The 9,756-nt window shown below is 40.7% G+C and overlaps 1 pseudogene; it reads right to left on the reverse strand.

The window, feature by feature from the left end:
* Window positions 1–8,016: 8,016 nt before the first annotated feature.
* On the reverse strand, window positions 8,017–9,487 carry LOC102891733 (annotated as a pseudogene).
* Window positions 9,488–9,756: the final 269 nt, after the last annotated feature.

The raw sequence follows: 9,756 nt of genomic DNA on the forward strand, positions 1-9,756 counted from the left end.
TATTTACATTTTTAAAGAAGCAGAGATGTAATACAATTGAGAAAAAACAAAATAAATGAGATAATAGAACTTTGGGGCTTAAAGGGTAAAATTAATGCTCATTTCTCAAGGAATCTGGCTTTCTGATGTTTTGTTGTGTGTAATTATGACTCCGAATGCCATATAAATTTAAATAATTAAATATAAAACTTTATTTTTAAAAATGAAAATTCAAATAATATTTAGCACGAAGTATTGGACAGTAAGAGAATCATGAAGAAATGTACTTACCAACAACTCAGGTATTTTCGGTTATCATGAAAAATTCCGAAAGGTTTTGAAATGGATCAAAGAGTTGCCGGATATCTTCAATGGAAAACTATGCATTTTTTAGAGCACACCCTTCTAGGTTATCTGATTTTCTGGGGTTTGTACCTTTCATTGTCTTTGAGCTATTTTACAACATTGTAAATTATAGATAACATAGCAGTGCAAATAATTCTGTTTTATATATATGCAAATAACCTTGTCCAGTGAAGGGACAATTTATTTACCTCCCCACTAACCCCAAATGCTAGTTGTGCATCTATTTGTGGATTCATTTTATGGCCTACATATATGTCTGGTCTTTGAATTATCTTTTGAACTGGTCAAAACATCTTACTTATTGCTTCATTAATTAATGAGTTAAAATCTTTGACGTGTTCATTTTGCATTTGTAAGGGCGTCATGATTTCATTTATTTTTTTAATTACCCTTTATTCCATAATACCCTTTTAAATACCCTTATTCCATAAAACTTCATTTATTATGAACACTTATTAGAAGTCAGCTTTCGATGTTATGTTTTTGCAAACATATGTTGTGAGACAATGTTTTAAATTATTAGCTGTTGCCATTTCCCCATGAATTTTTCCTTGACTCACGTACCATTTGACTCAAGCTTGTTTCATCAAATTTTCTCTCTTGATAATATAAATTCGAAGACAATTGCCAGTTCTCGGGCTGGGGGTGAGGTGATATTAACTTGGCGGTGCTGGGTCCACCATCTTCTGTGGGATGGAGGCTAGAAAAGCAGGGGAGGAGGCATGTTGAAGAAGGAGGGAGAGGCAGACTAGCCCAGAGCTCCGTTCCTGCTTGCTGCCTGCTTCCTGGCTCTACTGGCAGCCTTCAATATTCTGAAACTTATCCAGAATTTCTACAATAAATTTTCTTTTCTGATTTACCTGATGTGAGCTGATTTCCGTTATTTGCCATCAGAATCACATTAATCAAAACAAAGTGGCATCAAGAAGGCCATAAAGCCACTCCCCAGGGTAAACTCAAGGCTCTGCCGACCCTGCCTGGATCGTTGTGCCTGGAGGAAAACACCTCACTTCACTGGCTTGTTCTCACCTTAAACTCACGTTCATCAGTCTCAGTGAATCTTCATGCTGTCCAGCAATCGTCCGTTCCCTCCCTAATCTATTCCCTCTCCCACTCTCTCCTTTCTCCTCATACTCACAATACCTCCCCCGTATCGGCATCCTGGATAGTAAACCTAGCTTGCTTCTTCACCAAGGAAGCTAAAACTATTATAATTTCCACAGATTGTAATCACTCCCACTGACACAGCTTCTAAGATGTCATGATGTATTAATTTCTTTTCTACCTCACAGGTGCTTTATTCTCAGCCTCCTTTGCTAGTCTCTCTTCTCCTAAACTTCTAAATCTGAGTTGTCCAACTTGTTAGCCACTAGCCTCACATGGCTACAGAGCGCTAGAACCGTGGCTAGCCTGAGTGAAAGGGCTGTAAGTACTCAACGCATGCAAGTCTTCAAAGATTTACTAGGAAAAAGGAATATAAAATATTTTATTAGTAATCACGTGTTGAAATGATAACATTTTGGATATCTTAGGATAAATAAAACACAGTTTAAAATTAAGTTGACCCGTTCCTTTTCTTTTTTTAAAATGTGGCTACTAGACAACTTAAAATTAATGTGGCTCGTATTATATTTCTATTGTCAGCACTGCTCTAAATGTTGTCATCTCCTGGGCTCAGTCTTTGATCCTCCATTCTTTCTCTACTCTTGCTCTCTCATTCAGTTTTACGGCTTTAGACAGTTGATATATGCCAACACATACACTAGACTCTTTCCTGAGTTTCTGACGTGTGTATCCAATGGTTTGCTCAATTTCTCCGCTTGGAAGCCTAACATGCATCTCATACTGGCTCTCCCCTTGGCCTCCCCCATCTCCTGTCTAGTTTTTTAAGAGATAGCCTTGGAGTCATCTTTGACTCCTTTCTTTCAATCTTTCAAATGCCACAGTCATTTCTTCCTGTGGGCTTATATTCAAATTATATCCAGAATCTAATTATTTTTCACTATAATGGGGCTTAGGACACCTAGGTACATGGAATATTTTAAGCCGAAGGAGTCTGAGAAAATGCAGAAGCAGGAAGGTTACTCTGGCTTTCCCCCTCCCCCACTTCTCTTCTGAGGCAGGTTCTAAGACCCTTATGTTAGATGTGCCCTCCCTATACCCGGAGGAAAGGAACATCCTTATCTCCAAGAGAAGGGACACAGACATGAAGAAGAATCTGAATGAACAGGCCTTGCTAAATTTTCCCCGGTTTACTATACTTAGCTCATACTCTTTGCCCTATCGTATCTTTCCATGACTTTCTGCTTTTCATCAAACCTGACATTAAAAACACTCAGGTTTAACCATATTTTCAGTTCTTCATTTCCTTATGAAGGCTCTTGTGTCATGTAAAATAAATACATATGCTTTCCTCCTATTAATCTTTATCAGTTTAATTTACAGACCCACCTAGTCACCCTAAAAGAGTCAAGGAAACTTTTTCCTTCCCTACAACCACTTTCCCTGCTACCACCATCATTTCTTACCTGGGTTACTGAGATAGTAACAGATCTCCCTATTCTATTCTAACAGGTCTCCCAGCTTCTACTCTATACAGTCTATTCTCAACATAGTGCCTGAGGGACCCTTGTAAAACTTAAATGAGTGCTGTCACTCTTTTGTTAAAAACCCTGCCATGATTCCCCGTGTCACTCGGAATAGAAACCAAACGGCTTACACTGGCTAGAGGCCTACATGATCTGACCCCCATCACTTCTCTGATCTCATCTCCTACCACTCCCATTCCCCCTGCTCCAGACACACGGCTGTTCTCAACATGCTAGGCACGCTCCGACCTTAAGGCCTTACTATTAGCTGCTTCCTCTGCCTGGAATGCCCTGCTCTCGAAGATTTACATGATTGAAAATCTTCCATATTCACATACCTGAAAATCTTAGATATTCATATGGCTGAATATCTAATTTACCTTCTTCAACTTTTTGTTCAGATTCTAAAGGAGGTTCAGCTGTCACATTCTAAAGGAGACTGATCTGTTTAAAATTGCCATCTACCTCCCTGTCCCAATCTCTTTGCCCCCGTCTAGGTTTTCTTTTTTTCTAAAGTACCTACTTATCAAAATAAGTAAGTAAGTGAATAAATAAATAATAAAATAAACTACTTACTTATCACTTTCCAGTATCCTATACAATAAATATAATACAATTTATTATATTTATTGTTTAGTATTATCCTACCCACTGTCCATACCACTAGAATGGAAGCTCCTCTGGGACAAGGAACTTGTGTCTTTTGTTTCCGGATGCATTCCAAGAGCTTACAATAGTGTCTGGCACATGATAGACACTCAATACATATCTGTTGAATGAACATTAGGCTAATCAGAGTAGGTTGATTATTCTCACAAGGTGCAATAAGACAAACTCTAGTCCAAGCTGACCAAAGTGGAAGTGGAAAAGCAAAGCAGAATCACAATTCAAATTCTGAAATCCAGATCAAGATATCAATTACTCGCCGGGCTCAAATGCAGCCAACCAAATGTTCTGATTTGCTCTCTTTTTTTGTTTGTTTGAGATTGGCTGATACACTTGATTGGGAAAATGTGGGGTCCTGAAAACCTCACCGGAATATGGGGAAAACATCATGGATTGCTGGAACCCTGACCCTGGCCCCCTACAAGCCTCTTTTCATGCACGCCTTTCTTGAAAGAGGGCTCCCATTCCAAGGCTAGAAATGGAATGCAGTTAGGGGGCAAGGGCAACATTCCTGGGGAGATTAGATATATGTTCATTGCAACCTCTTTTCTTCCTCTTTGTTCTGGGTCTAAGCCTGGAGGCTAAAGCCATTAAACAGAAAAACAATTGGTGATGCTAAGAAATGGAAGACCAGCAGTCCTAGCCAAGGCCTGCATTTTCAGCTCAGTAGGCATGGGGGTACACATGGAAAGATCCAGCAATGTTACTAACATTCTTCCACTTATTGAGCTCCTATTATGCATCAGACACATTCTTATCCTGGAGGAAATGGTAGTAATATAGGATCCCTGCTTTCATGGAGCTTATATTCCGGCTGGGGAAATAACCAAGTGAAAAATGACTAAGATGATTTTAGATCATGGTACTTGGTAGGCACTAAGAAGAAAATAAAAATAAAAATGTGATGGGGGCTTGGCTGCTTTAGACAGGGTGATTAGGCAGGATCTCTGAGAAGGGAACGTTTCATCTGAGACCTAGATAAGGGAAAGGATCCGGTCATGCAAAAAAACATTCAGGTAGAAAGAACAGCAAGCCAGAGGAAACTTATGTGGCTCAAGAGTAGTGAGAGTGAGTAGAAAAGGAATAGAAAATGAAGCTGGAAAGGGAGAATAGGGTCAGACCATGCAATGGGCAGACACCCATAGTTATAAAGAAGTGGATATGATAATATTCTGATTTTAATTCTATAAATAGTACTCTAAATTGTAAGGACAATTTAAAAACTAGTCAATAGTTCACATGAAAGATAATCGCGGCTTGGGCAGATGAGGCAGTGGCTGAGATGAAAATAAAAAGACGTGAATGGGTTCAAGAGATATTAGATATTTTGGAGTGTGGAAGACAAAATGTGTGGGGCAATTAATCACAGTAACTTTTTTGACAGTGAAAAGTAAGAAGTGGATAACTGTATACTCTCTCTCACACACCAGCATTTGTAGACTTCTCAAGGTGGCCGAAATAAACACATTCATTAAAAACTCAAATATACAGTCTTTCTGTAGCATATAAAAATAAGAAGCATATAAACTTAAAATTATACCTGGTAATTATTATTGCAGTATTCTATCTTAGAAGTGATCCAGGTGTCTAATTAACTCAATATAATGATCAGTTCCTGGTTTTATTTCCCTAAGATCTTTGAAGCTAACTTCAAAATAATTATTGCTAAAATAAAGTTTGTCAGAGTAATTATTCCATCTGGTTAAAACAAATTTACACTTTCAGTAATCTTAAACATTAAATACAGTCACGAATCACTTAACGACAAGGATACTTTCTGAGAAATGTGTTGTTAGGTGATTTTGTCATTGTGTGAACATCGTAGAGTGCACTTACACACACCTAGATAGTATAGCCTACTACATACCTACGCTACATGATATAGCCTATAGCTCCTAGGCTACAAGCCTGCACATCATGTTACTGTACAAAACAAGATTAAATCAAGTACAAGAGAAAATGATGCAATCAAGAGACACAGTAAACATGAGATGCACGAGGCTGCTGCTGGCATAACACAGCATACTGTTTTATAGCAAACTTTTTTTATAAGTAGAAAGAGTGCAGTCTAAATTAACCATGAAAAGTATAGTACAGTAAGTATATAAACCAACAACATAGTTTATTGTTTATTATCATTGTCAATTATTATGTACTGTATGTAATTGTATCATTTCTTGTTTTATTTCTCTAAGATCTGGTTAAAAACCCTGCCAGATTTAGTTTAAAAATAGAAGATAATATTGCCCCCTTCTCTAAATCACAAGATCTTCCAGAAACTGTGAAGATAGTTTGACTTAGAAAAACATACATAGACCAAATTAATAGCTCTTTAGATTAAATAACTAAGAAGAACTAGAACAAGGACACCTCTCTGTCCAGTCTAGACAAATATATCTGTCAATACTGTAAGGAAAAGAGACACCAGAAGAACAACTTCTCAGCTTTAGTTTGGAAAATAGAATCTAAAATGACAAAGGAAAAGGTTTGGCTGCCAAAATGACACTCCTCTGTAGAAGTAGTTACTCTGGTCTGCCCACAATTGCCCTTAAGACAAAGGGGAGAGATTTCCATGCAATTGCAAAAACAGAATGCTTCATTTCTACATAAATACTACAACCTTTCTATAATTCCTTTTCTTGGAGTAACAAAAAGTTTTCAGTGGTATGTATCTTAAGTATGCTTTAGATTCTGCCTTTGTCTCATCCACTTCCTATCTCTTTGGGCCTTTTACTAGTCAAACATTTTTCTGCTTAATAATTTCACTCCAGTGAATTTGTTGTAACTGGAATACCAGAATTTGGGCAATAATTTAATAATGGCACAAACGGTCTAATACTTTCCTTACTAACACCTCAGACCTTGAAGAGAACCCTAATAGCCTCTTGGCTATTAAGAGTTCACATGTGAGACACATAAAGGAGGCTAAATCCTTAAAGGTCTCCATCTTTCCAGCTATGCTCTTCCAGAATTGACCCAAAACTCGCTATAAAACTTTCTATAAAAAAGAGGTACTGAAAGTCTTTAGCCATTGTATTTTGTATACCACCTAAAAGACTCATTATCCCTTGAATTATCCCTTATTCTGTCCATCAAAAGGCCAATAGGCTCAGCAGCCACTTTGTACAATATATAAGAACCATTAACAAGATTGTGCTTCCTTGCTTCCCTGTAATTCCAAATCTCAATTACATTCTATCCTCAATTTCTGAGACAGGTACTACAGTGGTAGGTCTAGACCTCATATTCATTAGAACATGTTCAATCTAACATGTATTTATTTGTATTCATTTGGTAAAACCAACAATACATATGGACAGTTTTTGCCCCAGGGGCTTGTGAAGCACCCTCTTATTTTTCCCAAATACTCAACCATAACCTTAGAGTATCCTATTCTTATACGATAAGATGAACTTTTGTTATGCTCTCCAGATGGAGAGCCTTGCAAAATTGATTTTCTCCATTTGCAGACAGCATTGATGTATAAAGGACATTAACTCCAATTTTATCAGATCCAAGTGCATTACCTAGGTCATGACATCACACAAAGTAGAAAGTCCTTTTCTCCTCATACACTGCAAGCTATTTAGGGCTTGTCCCCGTTCAATTACCAAAAGATAACATCAGGGATTTCTCAGTCTCATAGGATACTATAGATATTGGACTTTTAACTTTTTGGAATGGCTGCCCCTTTCTAAGTCTGTTCTGATAAGAGCAGACTTAACCAACTTATCCAGCTTTCTGTAACTGGATTCCCTTCAATTTTAGTATATATGCTGTCGAAGCGAGCACAAAGGATTCCCGTAAAAATCTTCCTATCCTCGAATTCCCTAATTACTATAAACCTTTCTATGTATACATGAAAGATTAGTACCTGTTTTGGGGTTCCGAATTAAAAGCTTATTTTGGCCTCTCACTTGACCCTGTAGCAAAAACCTGCACTCTTTGTAGGTAGGGCCACAAAGTTAACTGAAGCCTTTGATGACTTAGAATTTCTATTTATCTATGATCCCTTTAGCTAAATTTTTTAAAAATTCTTTTTAATGCCAACCCATAATGCAGAAGAGTGGGTGGGCCGGGGGTGGGGAGGCTCTGGGCTCAGCAACGATGAAGGAGGAGGGGCCCCTTACACCCCCTAAGGCAGGTCACTGCAAGAAGGCACTCAGGAGGGGGCTTTCATGCCCCTCTGCTCTTTCTTCACATAAAAATGGAAGGGGGAGCCTGGAGGCAGAGGGAGGCAGGGAGACCATCCCTCTCAGTCAATGGGTAGAGGACAAGGTGAGGAAGGGGCCAGGTGCTGGGAGCAGGAAGTAAGAAACTGCTAAGCCAACAGGGCCTGCTCACACACGCCCTTCCAACCTTCCCTCCCTCCCTCTAAAGTCCGCAATCAGGGCCTGGGGCGGGAGGAGGCTCAAATTCAAGCCTCTACCTCTTCTCCCTTGTAGTTGGTCCAAAGTAGATATTCACCACTCTGGGTGATGTAGCAGATCCAGAGCAGGGCCTGGTAAACACGTTTCTCAATGATCTTCATGTTTTCGACCTGGATCCCAGAGACGGTGAAATAGGGAATCTCAAACTTGACCCCAGTGGTGGGGGGGCCAGCCCTCCTCCTCCTTCTCCATGCTGCGGTGGGGAGGCGGGCAAAGTGGCACTCATCAGGTACCCCTTGTCTCTCCCAGCAAGAAAGACTTAATACTCCAAATCACGATGTTCTTCTCAGGCACGAACTTGGCACTGCCCACGCTGGTCTTCAAGCATGGGGAGTTGGCATCGCTGGGCACCGGCACAGATATCTCCAGCCATTGGCCACTGACTGCTTCTTAAACTGCCCCTTGGCCTTGACCATGATCTCCTCACGGCTGTGGGAGAACTTCTCAATGATGGACTCAATCCATATAACTGCTTGACCTGTGTGCTGAGGTGATAGGACATGAGCTCAAAGTCGCAACCGGCGGGATGAAAGAGATGGTGCAGTCATTGTCAAAACAAGAGAGTCGCACACACTGGTGAAATTTCACAACCTCCAATTCCACGGACTTGTTCTTGCTCCGACCAGTGAGCTCAAAGAGCACGCGGTCGTTGAGGCCAAGCAGAAGCTCCGTCGTTCCGAACAGAAACTCCTTGAGCTTAATGGTGCCCACAATCTCACTCAGCAGGACGCTGCCATTGGCATTGACCAGCAGATCGACAGATCATGATGTTGATGAAGACCTCATTCTTCTGGTGCTTCATGCTCTCAGCACGCCAGGGCACAGCATTGGTGACGGCGGGTGGCACCCATGACTTGCCTGTCTCCAGCTTGTTGCCCTGCTGTGTGATATGCTCCTGCAGAATCTTGGTGTTGGTGATCTGGGGGAAACCAAAGTCTACGAGCTTATCCAGGTGTCCCGGATGCTCTCCTCCAGCTCCTTGAAGTATTCGGAGAATACCTCCACTGTCTTGTAGAGGAAGGAGTACACGAGTGAGGCATTGGCATTCTTCAGTGTGGTGGCCACCAAGTAGAGGTTGCTGTGTTTGATCCACAGGAAGTGGACCTGAGCGTGGCTCAGCAGTGGAGCCAGGTGCCCTCCTCCTCCCGCTGCATGAGCAGAGGCATGAAAGTGCTCTATCTCACTCATGGCCACGTTGCCCTTGTAGTGCAGCTGATCAGGGCCTTACCCTTGACATCGAGGATGAAGCAGCCGAAGCAGACATGGTGGCAGCCAGCGGACTTAGGAGGTGGCGAGGGCCCTTTAACTTAATTTTTGTATATGGTGTGAGGTAGAGGTCCAAATGCATTGTTTTGTATGCATTGTTTTGTCCCAGCATCACTGTAGTGTAAGTATCTGACATTAAGATTTCGATTGCTGAGGCATCCATTTCAAAATACCTCCATCTTGAATAAACATATTGCCAGCTGTATGACACAGCTACTAGCAAAACAACTAGATAAAGAATTAGGTTGCTTCAACCTATAAAGTTTCCTCTTTCAGAAAGCCCTGGGTAACTTAGGTAACTGACCATTTGGGTGTCCCTGCTTCTTCTTTCCTACGACCTAGTTCCTGCTCTTGTACTTTAAATTAGCTAATAAGCTGAATCCACAAAACACTAGACATTCTACCCTTGGACTCTAATAGAGGTAGAGCCCCAGGTCTGCGTGCTCTCTCTCTACCTGCAG

This window comes from Pteropus alecto, unplaced genomic scaffold (assembly GCF_000325575.1).
Source record: "Pteropus alecto unplaced genomic scaffold, ASM32557v1 scaffold359, whole genome shotgun sequence".
NCBI lineage: Eukaryota > Metazoa > Chordata > Mammalia > Chiroptera > Pteropodidae > Pteropus > Pteropus alecto.